At 39.7% G+C, this 15707-nt stretch overlaps 1 protein-coding gene across 1 annotated transcript in view; it reads left to right on the top strand.

Annotated features, from left to right (window-relative positions):
- Window positions 1–6770: 6770 nt before the first annotated feature.
- The window catches only part of LOC136886108 (F-box/LRR-repeat protein fbxl-1), a 30089-nt gene continuing 21152 nt past the window's right edge, over window positions 6771–15707 (top strand). Inside the window, exon 1 of the mRNA XM_068230545.1 lies at window positions 6771–6883. The gene's annotated coding sequence lies outside the window, so the exon portion shown is untranslated. The remainder of the gene's footprint in view (window positions 6884–15707) is intronic.

The raw sequence follows: 15707 nt of genomic DNA, 5'->3' as shown, positions 1-15707 counted from the left end.
TCTTTTATTTTCATGCCCTTCGTGGCCCTTGCCTTCCATTATTTATCTCTGATTAGAGGATGGTTGCCTAGTTGTACTTCCTCTTAAAGCAATAATCACCACCACTTTTGGCACGCAAAATGGTGTTCGGACATTGTATATCACCACCTTTCCTACTCCGCCGGGCAACATGTTGATGGGAACATTTTTACATACCGTATGTCACCTGAAATTAGCGATACAAAATGTATAACGCAGTGTTACCTATCAACGGGGTAGGCTATATCTTATGGCTGGCGGTCATCTGAAATTAGCGGAAAAACTGATTGACGCGATGTTAACTAGCAACCGTTTATCTTTGTTACCTTTCGATGTATGCTATAAAGACTTGGTTCTAGGGGCTGACAAAGAGCAGCCATTCGGGTCTGCTCGGGAGAGCAGTCAGCCCAGTCACTCGGGTCAGCTCGCCCGGCTATGTTCGTTCTCACTCGGTTCGCTTTTTCAGCTGCTTGCGGTAGCTAGCGGCTCCCTCCCGAAACATTCTCTTGACCGCGACAATAAAGGAAGTATTCTTGTTTTCATACCCTACAATCACCAAAGAATTAACTCTCACGCTTCTGATGAGGGAGATGCGAAGCATGTGTCCGGGCAGACACGGAAGGACCCGAGACAAGGATCCGAGTGGGCTGAATGCTTTCCCGAGCAGACCCGAGTGGCTGCTCTTTGTCAGCCCCTAGAACCAAGTATGATGTATATGGATGTATATGGGGAGGCTCCACGAAGAAACAGAGTCGGAATCTATAATAATCTTCCTCCGAACAAATGGTATCCTTGGAGATATCGAATGCGAGTCATTACAAATAAAAGGATCAAACAAGGCATTCAAAATAGGAGTGGATTTGAGATACCTTGATTCATTACAGGACGAAAACTTCTGGCCTCAGGGAATCTTAGTTCGGCCTTTTCGTCTCTCAAGAGGAAGAGCCGGTGTACAGTTGTAAGTCTAAAATAAGATCACACGATAAGTCTAAGGCACTAAATTTGGACATTATTCTTTGGAATGTGGAAGGTTTAAAATCTCTTTGTTCTTCCCTTCCTGATAATTTCTGGCAACAGTTTGATATAGCCATACTTACTGAGACTTTTCTTCTGGAACACCTAAGTTTTCCACAGTTTTCCACAGTTTTACAGCAGACATGTTCTAGCCACACCAAAGGAGCGAGGAAGGCCCGAAGGAGGAGTTAGTATATTGTATGGAGAAGGCATAGGCACACCAAGGGAAGTCCATAAAGACGAAAATATGCTAATAATTGAGACGGAAAAAATAACCATCATCGGTATCTACATTAGCCCAGCTAGGCCAGCAGACGATGCAATGGAACATATAGTTAAGGCAATAACAGCGGTAAAAGATGACAGAAATGTGATTCTGGGAGGCGACATTAACTGTCGTTTAGACAAACCTGATCATAAAACTAACATTATTCTTGATTACCTACAAGATGAAGGCTATAAACTAGTAAATAAAGCAGAAGAAGTAACCTACATGGCTCCAAATGGTAAAAGTACTGTTGATCTTTTTTTTGTCAAAGGACATAGCCTAACAATTCTTAATCGAGAGATTATGGTCTCACATCCGACAGCAGTTCTTAGGAAGCACATACCTGTCGCTATTAAAGTTGAGCTAGGAAATCAAAATCCAGTAACCAAGAAGAGTCCTAATCTATGCATTACAAGGAATGTGTGTATGTCTATCATAGAGGATGGAAAATAAAACTTGGAAAGAGTACCTCAGATGATAAATGAAGGAATGATTGACGCTGCTCTGGATAGTGTTCTGGACCTCATAAAGAAAGCACAAATCAAGATGACTCCGAGGATCGCCAAGCCATGGTTCAACAAGGAGTGCTTCACGGCCAGACAAGATACTTTGGACCTTTTACACAAGGCACGGAAAACAGGTGGGGAATCCACATATGCTGAAATGCAGTGAAAAGGAAAACATATAAGGATCTACTCAAACAAAAGAAGGCGCAATACCTAGAAAAAAAAAGGCTAAATTGCAAGCCCAAGATGCCATGAAAGACCCTTACATTTCTCTCAAACAACGAGCTACGTGCCCTTCTCCCGCATTCCCAATGGCTACATGAGAGCAACATTTCTCGGAGATCCTTAATCAGCAAAATCTTGACATAGCTCTCCCACTTCGAGAAAATCTATATTGTACAACAAGACCTATAGATCAGGAGGAAGTCAAAACTTCTCTCCAGTCCATGAAAAATAAGAAGGCAGTTGGCCCAGATGGAGTTTTCAATGAAAATCTGAACGATACCTGTGACATTCTGCTTCATACATGGATCACTCTGTTCAACGCGTGTTTGACGACAGGAAAAATACCTGAAGGTTGGAGACAGTCGCATATCAAAATGCTCTTCAAAGGCAAAGGAGACAGGGATGACCCTGATTCGTATAGAGGTATTGCCCTCGAAAATAACATTTATAAGGTCTATGTCAAGATCCTAGAGAACAGACTAATTGCAGAAACAGGAACTATGATCCCCGAACTGCAATTTGGTTTCATGAAAGGAAGAGGGACATTACATGCAGTCAAGAATCTCTTGGACAATATACGTGAATCAATGAGGTGGTCAAAGGGGAAATTTTATGTAATCTTTGTGGATTTTAAGAAGGTTTTTGACCTCTTAAACAGAGAAATACTCCTTAGAAAACTAGCGAATATTATTGGAGCAGACAACCCACTAACCATAGCCATAAATAACATACTTGCTTACAACAGGGTCACGATACAAGATGGCAAAGCATCCTCAGCAGCCATTATACAAAGCAACGGGGTATTGCAAGGGGACCCCCTTAGTCCGATCTATTTAACATAGCCTTAGCAGATATCACAAATATCAACCACAACACATCGGTTGTGATGTACCAGTATGCAGATGACATAGCAATAGGATCGAACAACAGAGATGACCTACAAGCTGTAATGGATAAGCTCGATGAGCATGCCGACATGAACAGTCTTATAATCAACAGAAAGAAAACAGTCTAATTGATTTTCCGGAAAGGAGGGAGAATAGCAGCAAATGACAGGATAACAAGTAGTGAAACAGCCCTGGAAGTTGTGAATTCATTCAAATACTTGGGGATTACGCTCCAACCCTCTTCTACTTCTTTTAGAATTCATGGAAGAGAAAGGTCATTGGCAGCCATCAGAAATATGTATGATATGAAGGAACCCACTAAACTGTCTCTAAATACAGCCATGACACTGTTCTGTGCAAAGGTTCTACCTGCCCTGACATACGGTTTGGAGCTAATTTGGGAACGTCTAACTCTATCTGACCTTAGAGTTATTGAGAATGTCAAGGCTAGATTCTTGAAAAGAATTTTAGGTATTTCCAAAATGTCACATTCAAGACTTGCTTATGAGCTAGCCAGAGAAACCTTCCTTATGGAAGACATAAGAATGAGACTACAATTACCCTCCACATGACAAGAACAAGAACTACTTCATATTAGACTAGAATATCTGGGGATACAAAGTCAGCAGTAGATCAAGTTGTATTGAATGAGGAAATGTGGAACTATGAAATAGAAGTTTATGATACAGGTTTTTCAGATCATTCTGCTCAAATTGTGCATCTAAATTTTAGGGTAACAGGAAACCATAATTTAAAAAATAACAATGTAATTTACAGGGAAACTAGAATGTGCAACAAGGAAAATATTTCATATTTTAACCAGTTATTGGCCAAGGAAACTTGGGAGAGTGTATATAGAAATAACTCAACTAATGAGGCCTTCAGTGAGTTTTTGGGTTTGTTCGATTATTATTATCAAGTGGCAATACCAGTCAAAAGGGTAATTGTAAAGAATTATAGGAATGAGTGGATTACAACAGGAATTAGAAATTCAAGTAGACGATTAAGGTTTTTAAGCAAATGTGTGAAAGGGAGTAACACCTCATCTGAATTGAAGGATTATTATAAGAAATATAAGAACATATATCAAGAAGTTTTGAAGGCTGCCAAAAGATTGCATAATGAAAATGAGCTAAAAAATTCTAAAAACAGGTCTAAATGTATGTGGAACATTATAAAAAGGGAGAAAGGTACTCTAGTTCCATTAAAAAATAATATTACTCTTACAGATGCAGGGAAAGAAATCAGTGATCCAGAAGAAGTTGCAGAAATATTTAGTAACTATTTTATAGAAGCAGTTCTGAGGTTAACAGAAAATTTTCAAACATCAGTGACAAGAACAAACTTGAATACAGTTCACAGGAATGTATCATCCATGTTTCTTACTCCTGTGACTGAGCAAGAGATAGATAAGGTAATAAAACAGATGGGTAAAAAGAAGTCTTCTGGATTAGATGGTTATTCAAACTACCTTATTAAATGCTGTTACCAATACATAATCAAGCCTCTCTGTTACTTGATAAATTTGTCACTAACCACTGGTAAATTTCCAGACAAATTCAAGGTAACCAAAGTTGTTCCGATACATAAAAAGGGTAGTGAAGAAGATGCTGGTAACTATAGGCCTGTCTGCCTCCCCTCTGTATTCTCCAAAATACTGGAAAGAATTATGTACGATAGACTGTTATCATTCTTAGAGAAGCATAATATATTAGCTGGTTGCCAGAATGGCTTTCGTAAAAATAGATCAACTACCACAGCATTCATTAACTTTATTGAACGGATATATGACACACTAGATGGGAAGGGTGCATGTTTAGGTATTTTCTTGGACTTAACAAAAGCTTTTGATATAATTGACCACAGCTTGCTTTTAGAAAAGTTATACATGTATGGAGTTCGGGGAATGGCTTATGACTGGTTCAAATCATTTTTAGGGGATAGAAGACAGATTGTTGAAATATCATATACCGGTACTGATTTGAGCAAAAATGTAATTAAGAATGTGTATTCCTGTGCCAGAAATATAGATCATGGTGTTCCACAGGGGTCAGTTTTAGGACCATTATTATTTTTAATATTTATTAATGATATCGTCCAAATTGTTGATGATATTCAAGGAGTGCAATTAACTTTGTTTGCAGATGATATTACTGTTTTTGTAGCTGATGAAAGTTCTGAAGGGTTAGAATTGAAGGCAGGCAATATAGTGAGTAATATCCTGAGCTGGCTTGAAGATAATAAATTAATTTTAAGTAAACAGAAAACTTCTGTGATTAGATTTCACCATAAGATTAATTTCAATATGGAAGTTAGTCCAATATCATTTGGAGAGACCATAATTGAGTACTCATCATCAACAAAGTTTCTTGGCTTGTGGATGGATGAATCATTAACCTGGGATAAACATACAGAGTTTATAGGGAAAAAGCTTAGTAGAATTTATTTCATGATAATATCTTTGAAAAATAGTTTTAATTTAAAGGCTTGCCAAATTATGTATTTTGCATATGTCCATCCCATACTAACCTATGGAATCATTTACTGGGGGAATTCACGATATAGCGAAGTCATCTTTAAGTTACAAAAGAAAATAATTAGAGGAATGGCCGGTGTCGGCAGGAGGACAAGCTGCAAGAAATACTTTAAACTTTATTTTATTTTACCATTGCCTAGCCTTTATATCTTCCATACACTTGTATATATGAAGGAGAATGTAAACAGCTACACCATAAACTCTGATGTACATAGGTATAATACTAGAAATAAACACAGTCTGCACATAGAACCACACAAAACTAAGCTATATGAATCAAGTTTGAGTTATGCAGGAGTACATTTATTTAATAAATTACCAGACTACATTAAGCAGATAAAACCATGTTCAAAATTTAAGAAAGAATTATTCAAATTTGTTTCTAACCATTGTTTTTATTCTATTGAAGAATACTTAGCTCTTGAAAATTAACTTATGTATCACTTTTTTTTAAATCTGTGCCTCTTTACCGCATTGTATATTTCTCTTTATTTATCATGGCATGTATATTACTGTTTTATCCTTTGTTACTGTAAATATAATTATTGACGTGTCCCATATCACTGTATGATCAGTTGGACGAAATAAAATACAATACAATACAATACAAAACGAGCGGAAATTGACTTGGAATTCTACCGGACGGACGCAATGATTAATCGAAGCTGGACTGGGCCGAACAACGAACTGAGGAGTGCTCTGAACAGATTGGCCATACCGTACATGGTTTCCATCACAAACTGTGCCTACGACCTGGTTTTCATGACCCATCTGTGCAGTGCGTGTGCGTGTTATATGAAAGACGATGTGATCGGTACCATTTTAGTGAATGCAGTAAGAGAACAGTTTCCTTATTGGATTACTCTAAAATGTTATGCACATTTGTGCGCAATTTTTTCTTATTATAAAGAAATTGACATTAGCTCGGGGTTTCCATGGCAACAGGTCTCCCGCGCGTAGTGGCTGTCATCTGTCTGCAAACATATGGGTCTGTTGATGTGATCATCCTAAACATAACTTATAGTCACATTCTTGAACATCCATAGCTTATTGTTTGATCATTTATATTAGGAAAATAATGCCAGTTCTAATGCCAAATGTATATATTCACTAACATAGAACGCATAACATCGTTAAGTAGCTGATTTTTAATGAAGTATAGTAAAGTATACAGCTAATTTTCAACAAGTACGTTGGCGATACTGTATACAAGTTGGATCGATAGTGTATGTATGGACCAATGGGCATCCTCTTTGGACGGAACGGAGGCATGAATTTCGTGTGAAGTAAAGTCATATTTTCTGCGGTCTTTTCGTTATTTATGCCAGTAATGAGCAAGATCAAGGAAACCAGTGAGATTGTTGACTTGAAATAATTCTTCCATTATCGGTCATCATTTCCGTGAATCGTGTGTTGGATATTGTACACGGTATGTGTATTATACCTTATGGGTGATATGTAATGTAGGAGTCTGTTGTATACAGGTGGTTTACGGTCTGTGTAAATTGTTGCTTCTGATATGTCCTGCATAGTCTGTTGTATAGAATATAAAGGGAATTTTGCTATTACGTTTTAGAGGAACGTGCTGTTTTCTTATTGTTCGTCGGTATACCATAGAAAGTCGTTACCGGACTGTAACCTGTTGAAGTTACCGCGCCAGAGGGTAGGAAACTGCTTATGCTTATGATACTTCCTTTCGTCGCTCCCAAATCAATTCAAGAGCTCAGTCTTACACCCTAAACCTGTTTTTCCTTTCTTCTTCCCCCCCCCCCCTTCATGCAATCGTTCTCTCTTACTCACACACACACACACACACACAGAGTAGTTCAGGAGAGTCGGAGAAAGAATTCAAGTACGGTAGAAAAATCTGGTTCTTAACGAATATTCTAAGAGTTTTAATCCACTTCTCGTCGACTGTTGTAATTCATACAATGGATATGTGCATTAAGGCATAGTAATTTTTTTGTAACATCCCTTTGCATGATGCTGAAACCTATTCATTTTTACGGTTGTTGTAATCCGGTGCGAACTCCCGGAAAATCCAGGACGTATGGCAATCCTACGGGGATCAGAAATTTCGCGACCAGACCGTGATTTTATGGAATATGAACTTCGTCAATAATATAGTATCGTATTTTATATAATACAATATAACTTTACTTTTTATATATCTTGCGGAACTGTGCCAACCCCTATCCATATGCATATTTGTGCTATGTATAGCCTACTAATAAAGAAAAAATTCGTCTTGACTGGAAACCCCTAAGTTCGGTCCCCGGAACATCGGCGGGATTTAATGTCAGACCGCCGGATTAGAATGAAGTTTGTTCTGAGGAGCTGTTTGATGAGAGAGACAGCGGACCCTGTCAACAAAGCCACGCTGCAGGCCTACAGCTGGGAATGTTAGGCAGACGAGGTGACACACCAATATCTACTGGCCATCTGGTGAACTGAGGTTCGAATCCTGGGTCGAGATTTTGCATCTTAAGAATCACGTGGCGTCAGGAAGGGCATCCAGTATTAAACGCTGGCGAAAACCAAAATTTGCTTAGGTGAATCCAGCGACCCCATAAATAACAGGGGTAAGCTGAAGAAAGGTAAGAAGGAAGGAAAGGTAGACTGTGTATGCCATTGGGTTTACTTTCATGTTACAAAAAGAAAATGTTTTGTTTTATAATTTTTCTTGCCAAGAAATACTGGTCTGATGGATCTCTGTTAACATACTGCTGTATTGTGTTCAGGTTGTGGACAAGGGATGGTATTTGTAGAGATCGCGGTAATCACAACATGATAGACATAGAACTGATTTTTTGGTAATTTTCATGAGCTAAGGGGTTCTGATTGGTAATTTGTGGATAAAACAACCATTGTCAAAAATATGAAATGTTCAGGAGAAACAATAACCCAGGGCTGTCCAACATTCGTTTGCACTCAGGCACCTTCACAAGATAACTAAGGCAGTGTTTTCCCCATAAATCTTCATCAGTTGGGTGGCAGGAATGAGTAGCCGGGCGGGGAATAATATGTAAAAAAAATTATATGATAACATTTTGATGTATTCCCTTCAAGGCATTTACAATAATATCGGACAGGTAAATATTAACTGCAAAATTTAACTATTTTAATGTTATAATGAAGAACGAGACGAAAGGGAATATTTTGAACTTCTAGTGTTCTATTGCTTGTTCATAATCATGTAACTCCAGAGCTTACCACTTGGTTGTGGAGTAGGGTGGTGGTGGTGGTTATTGTTTTATAAGGAAGTACTAGGCAACCATCCTCTACTAACATTAATCGGAGTGAAAATGGAAGGGGTGCGACACTTCAAAAAATGAAGGTATCAACCAAAGAAAGACAAGCGACACGTAGGGCGTGAAAGTGAAAGACACGCTAGGCCTTGTGACCTAATACCGTTCGGATGTGAAAAGAACAAGAATTGGCCAAGAGTGTCAGATAACATAGATGAAAGTGAGGAGCCTGGCACAAGTAAGTGGAAGCAATGCCAGGACTCGGTTAAAGTCCCACATGGTCGCCAACCCACAGTCTCAAGAGCCCCTGGGGATCTCTTCATTCGCTTCTTACGTCAAGCAGAAGGTATCGTAGGTGCTTCTTAATTTGGAGGACCAAGTGACTCAGATATGTATTAATATTGTGTAACTAGCACATACCTAGCTTAGGTTACCTGGGCTGTCTGTAAAAATTGCTTGGCCCATTAAAAAGGTCCTACGGAGAACACTAGGGGCACGCGGGCATCAGGTTACGATGGCACTACTTCGACACTACTGCTGCCTTATCCCAGTTATTTCTGGAGTTGCTGGGGCCAGCCAGGCTCATTTTGATATTGGCTAGGGATTTATGACCGGATATCCTTTCTTGAGATGAAAATGTTGACACAAGATCAACCGGGATTCGAACCTCAGTCTTCTGCATGGGAAGCCAGCGGCTAAGCCACCGAGTTAATCACTCCCTCGCCCTTAATGCTGTCTGTACTACGATGATTAATAGTAATTATAATAATAAATTTAGTATTAACAAATGTATGAAATTATATTTACTCACATAATTAATGTGAAATTTGGCACCGCATGCTTGCTGCAAGAAAACTCTGGTATCTAACTATAACAGGCTGATCTAACACGTTAGACAGAGGCGCTGAACTGTCTAAATGTGGTTTTGTGTTACAATGAAAAAAGGGAAACTTTTTATCATACATCTATTCACAAGAAAGAAACAATTTGTTGAAACTTTTGATATTGAAAATTTAAAATTGTCCTTAAAAAAATAAAAGGCTTTCTGATATTGGTAGTTTTTGCCTGAAATTATCATGAAGGAAATACAATATTTCTTTCATTCACTTCAGTTCATCAGAATTAGTTCTTACACATGTATATTTAAGCCACTGTCATTATTACCATAGTTTATTCAACAAAACTTGATGATAGTCTACCGAACGAGTTGGCCGTGCGATTAGGGATGCACAGCTGTGAGCTTACATTCGGGAGATAGTGGGTTCGAACCCCACTGTCAGTGGCCGTGAAATTGGTTTTCTGAGGTTTTCTGTTTTCATAGCAAGCAAATGCTGGGCTAATCCTTAATTTTTTTTTTACTAGTGGCTTTACGTCGCAATGACACAGATAGGTCTTATGGCGACGAAGGGATAGGAAAGTCCTAGGAGTTGGAAGGAAGCGGCCGTGGCCTTAATTAATTAATTTGCCTGGTGTGAAAATGGGAAACCACTGAAAACCATCTTCAGGGCTGCCGACAGTGGGATTCGAACCCACTATCTCCCGGATGCAAGCTCACAGCCGCGCGCACCTAACCGCATGGCCAACTCGCCCAGTAAGAACCTTAATTAAGGCTACAGCCGCTTCCTTCCACTCCTAGTACTCTCCTATCCCATCGTCACCATAAGACCTATCTGGGCCGTGCGATGTAAAGTAGCTGTTTAAAAAAAAATGATGATAGTTTACGTTTGTGTTATAGATTTTTGGTATTTTTTCATATCTATCTATATATATATATATATATATATATATATATATATATTTTACATTACATGGTATTGAAAATGGATTAAGATAATAACACAGTAACATCATAGATCACTAGAATGTTTTCACTCAGTGCAATACTCATGTTCTAATATCAAGAGCATTAGCCTTATCATATTCTGATGCTGAATACTGCTGACCCTCCTGGATGAATAGTGTTCACACTAAGAAGATTGATGTACAACTCAATCATGCAATGCACATAATCACGGGATGCATTTGTAGCATGAACATGCTATGCTTCCTGTTCTCAGCAACATTCCACCTCCAGCCCAAAGACGATCAGAAGCTCTCCTAAAGGTAGAACTCCCTACTACCCATCGTTCAAGATATTACAAACGCTGAACATCACTGACTGAAATCAAGGAAACCACCCTGATGTACAGCAATAGATCTTGAAAGAACGTCTTTTCATGTTAACATTTTATGGAAAGCCCAGAGGGATCCGTCTTCAGTAGTCAACAAACATCTAGTTGAGAACCCTTCTAAACATGTACAAGGATTTGATCTTCCTAGGCGACAGTGGAGAATCATCAATCAGATAAGAGCTGGACAAGGCAGATGCGGTTATCTATTGTGCATATGGGGTTGGACTAGCTCTGCAAATTGTGACTGTGATGCCCCTTCTCAGTCAATCCACTAAATAATTGCTGACTGCCCAATTTGAGCTTTCAAAGGAAAACTAATGGACATTCACCGTACATCGGTTGAAGCATTTGACTGGATCCAAAAACTAGACGTAGATTTGTAGTATTGTACGGACTTGTGACTACACACATTTATCCTGAAATTATATATATGTACAAACATTCATCATACGATAAAATAAACAAAAAACTCAGTGCATCCATCACTGTTATCTTCATGTACATCATTATCATCTTTAGCAACACATTCGGGGCTCTTCCAGCTGTGTGTGGAACGGTCGACCTTCTGGATTCTGAAGGAATGTACGCAATCTTTGTAAGGAGCTAGTGCAAGTTTAAAATCATAAAGCATGTTCTGGGACCGGGAGAGTTGGCCATGCTGTCAGGGGCACGCGGCTGTGAGCTTGCATCCGGGAGATAGTGGGTTCGATTCCCACTGTCGGCAGCCCTGAAGATGGTTTTCCTTGGTTTTCTATTTTCATACCAGGCAAATGCAAAGGCTACGGCTGCTTCCTTCCAACTCCTAGGCCTTTCTTATCCCATCATCCCCATAAGACCTATCTGTGTCAGTGCGACATAAAGCAATTAGCATGTTCTGGGTCACGACGATGACATCAAATGGAGATGTCTGCTGCGACAACTACTTATTGCAGTCATTTGATACTTCTGGTGAAGTAGTTACCTTTTTCTTTCTTCTCAGTCAATGCAAAGTCAGTAACAACTGATAGCCCGAACACAAGATGGCTCACAAACCTACTATAGAGCGTTCCAACCTTAAATTGCAGTACAGCGTAGATGGAACGCGCTGTTGCGAAGTCGACTTGTGAAGATCACGCTCGAGTGTGACTCAAACAGGACGTCACAGTTCCACATTTTTTATTTGTAATTTTGTAATTTTAAGTTCATTCATTCATAAATTAATATTTGTAGGATGGTAAAATAAATACAACATACCTTAATCACTGGCGTTGCTCTCAGACATTGGACGTACACCTTCTATCATTTCTGCAAGGCCTGATGTTCCCGCTTTGGATGAACCGGGTTCGGGAGATGAACTTGAGGATGATCCGGACGATGAAGAAAGTCGTATTAAAAACTTTTCATCGTCGACATCGTCCTGTAATTTGCCTGCTTTCCACAAATCTCTTTCATTTTTCTTTACTTTGTTCATGTAATTTGCCCAATTGTCTTATGTTTTTATGCCATAAAAATGTTAGTTCAGCATTTGGAACAAAACCATGTTCATTACCCACGTGTACTAAGGCAAATCACGGTCCTCGGCTGTAATTCCCGAACTCGCCCATTCAGTGGCGGCCTGCCGTGCACTTTTCACTGTCGTATCCTTCCATTCTTTTGTCACTGTCTGCCCAATATTTACCCACGATTCATCTGTGTAAATTATAGCTTTATTTTGTGCCCTCAAACGTTTTATCTCCGTGAGATATCTGTGCCTTCAATGATTAATTTCATCTGTTTCAATGAAAGCGATACAACGTAGTTTTGGAAAATCGTGGCAAAGAATCTTCTCCATTTACCCGACTCAAAATCATGTTCAATGTCGGTGGTATGTTAGCAAATAAAAGAGAGTGAACCACCCGATGCACTCCACTTCGCATAATTTCATCATATTTAATTTTCCTTGCATTTATCTGCCGTCCTTCTTTTTTTTTTTTTTTTTTTTTTTTTTTTTTTTTTTTTTTTTTGCGACAGTTCGCAAAGGACCATGTGTGTGTTCATTTCTTATAGCATAGATTGTTCTTTCGGAACAACCGGTAGTTTAGCTGTTTCACTGACTGCACTGCTCATATTCTTAGTCTTTAAAAAATAATTTAGGACACTCATTATATTATTGCTTTCTTTTCCCCTGGGTTTACCTACGGAACATTTCTTTTTAATTTGACGATCCATTGTACATCCTTCTGCATTTTTCTTGGAACTATGAACCCCCCCGCACGAGCACGAACTGACAACTACACAGACTACACAAACACAGCAAACACAATCCACTTGTCCTCAAGAGGTATACATTTATCACTGATCTTGTCCGGCTCCATGGCTAAATGGTTAGCGTGCTGGCCTTTGGTCCAGAGGGCCCTGGGTTTGATTCCCAGCCGGGTCGGGGATTTTAACCTTAATTGGTTAATTCCAATGGCTCGGGGGTTGCATGTGCTTGCCGTCTTCAGCATTAGAATTTATCGCAGGTAGGGCCCCATTCTTACAGACGCGCAGGTCGCCTTTGCGGCGTCAATTCAAAAGACCTGCACTCAGCCTATTCGGAGGCCACACGCCATTAAATATTATATATATATCACTGATCTTTATTCCATCAATCTTATAATAGTGATTAAATGAATACCACTGCACACGGCTGTCAGTATATTTAAAAGCTCAGCCAGCCGAGTCACTTATGAAACAGAAACAAACGAGACGTTCTCCCTGTCATAAATTAAGAGATAACGAGATAAGGACTTGAGATATGATTTAAAAATAACTTCCATATCCGAAGACCGTTTGTTTTGCTTTAACCACGCCATAATACTTCTGCACTTTTTCTTCGAAATTAGATCCCCACGCACGAGCACGAACTCACGAACCACACAAAGAAATACACTTTCCCTCAAGAATTGTACATATGTCACTGATATGTATTTAATCACTATTATACATACTACTGACAAAATGAGCACTGCACTGCATGCGACAGTCTGGAAATGTTAAAAGAGCATGTTTGGGAGATCATTACCGGTACGCCAGCCAGACAGCCAGCCGAGTCACGCGCAAAACTAAAATTCAAGGAGATATTTTTCCTGTCACAAATTAAGAACTAAGCAAGATAAGAACTTCGGGATTGTTTTAAAAATAACTTCCATATCTGAAGACTATTTGCCTCACTTTGACCCCCCATGCAAATTCAATACGAAAGACGCTGGCCAGCGACTGACTTTTTCGTGCCTGCACATAAAATTCTCTGAACATGACTGAGAATAAACGCATATACTGCATTTTGTTATCATTTAAATTTATAAATAAACTTATCTACATCAAGCTGAAATATTTCTTTACCAGCAGTGAAAAAATTAGGAAAATAATGAATATAAAATAGGAGTTATGACATGATAAGTACTATGCAGTGAAGTGGCGACGCTTTGCATTATATTACCATTTTCACACTAAATTAATTTTTTTTACATTTTTTTTTTTTTTTTTTTTTTTTTTGTTAATGACATCAAATGCGCCTTGAAATTCTGTACATAACACGATATTCACCCATTTTAACCGATAACATTCCCCCTGTGGGTGGGGGCGGGAGAATAACACCCATGGTATCCCCTGCCTGTCGTAAGAGGCGACTAAAAGGGGCCTCAGGGGCTCTGAACTTTGGAGCGTGGGTTGGCGACCACGGGGCCCTCAGCCGAGTCCTGGCATTGCTTCCACTTACTTGTGCTAGGCTCCTCACTTTCTTCTATCCTATCCGACCTCTCTTGGTCAACTCTTGTTCTTTTCCGACCCCGACGCTATTAGGTTTGCGAGGGCTAGGGAGTCTTTCATTTTCACGCCCTTCGTGGCCCTTGTCTTTCTTTGACCGATATCTTCATTTTTCGAAGTGTCGGATCCCTTCCATTTTCCCCCCTGATTAGTGTTATATAGAGGATGATTACCTCGTTGTACTTCCTCTTAAAACAAAAATCACCACCACCACCACCACTTTAACCGATAACATTCTGATTTACGGATATTTGGCAAACCCGCTGCATTGGAGTAGGACAGCGCTACCCGCAAAACATGGGAGAAGGAAAGAGACAGAATTATGCCATTACTGCTGTACTGCAATTTAAGGTTGGAACGCTCTATACGGTGGCGTAGCAGGGGGGAGGTGATACTCCCACGTGGCGCGTCCCAGGTGGTGGATAAGGGGGGTCCTAACAGGCTTGCCGGCGGACTTGAGCAAAATAAAATACCTCTTGCGGACCAAGCACACATCCCTCTGTGGGTGAGGGACGCAGTCGAAGAAACCCACGGTATCCCCTGCCTATCATAAGAGGTGACTAAAAGGGACGACCAAGTGATGATCAAATTAGAACCATGAGATTACTTGTAATTAGTACCACCATGCGGGGAACAACATGGGTAGCCTTTACTTGCCCGTAGTACCGCTATGTTAGGTACACAATAGGTTGTGATTAGTAGCGGCAATGTGTGAATCAGGGTGGGTTCTACAATACCTGTGATTAGTACCACTATATGAGCGACACCATGGGTCTGCCTTGCCTATGATTAGTACCCACTATGTGAGGAACACCACGGGATAGTACGAGTCCGTGTGATTAGTACACCTATGTATATGAAACTTCCATGTCTGTCTTGTTTCAGCCAGGAAGGAGCTGCGTAGCTTGGGGGTAAGTTAAAAGCAAATTGAAGACTAGAGTTCAATGCTCATTGCAGTTTTGTAGTATGTTCACAGGTCGCATCAGCAAGGACAGTGTTGCAGTTAGGATGACCAACTGTTGAAGGAAGGAATGCGAGACAAGACAGTCATAAAAAGGGGGATGTACCA

The sequence above is a fragment of the Anabrus simplex genome, chromosome X, assembly GCF_040414725.1.
Source record: "Anabrus simplex isolate iqAnaSimp1 chromosome X, ASM4041472v1, whole genome shotgun sequence".
NCBI lineage: Eukaryota > Metazoa > Arthropoda > Insecta > Orthoptera > Tettigoniidae > Anabrus > Anabrus simplex.
This window is presented reverse-complemented; position numbering and strand designations above follow the sequence as displayed.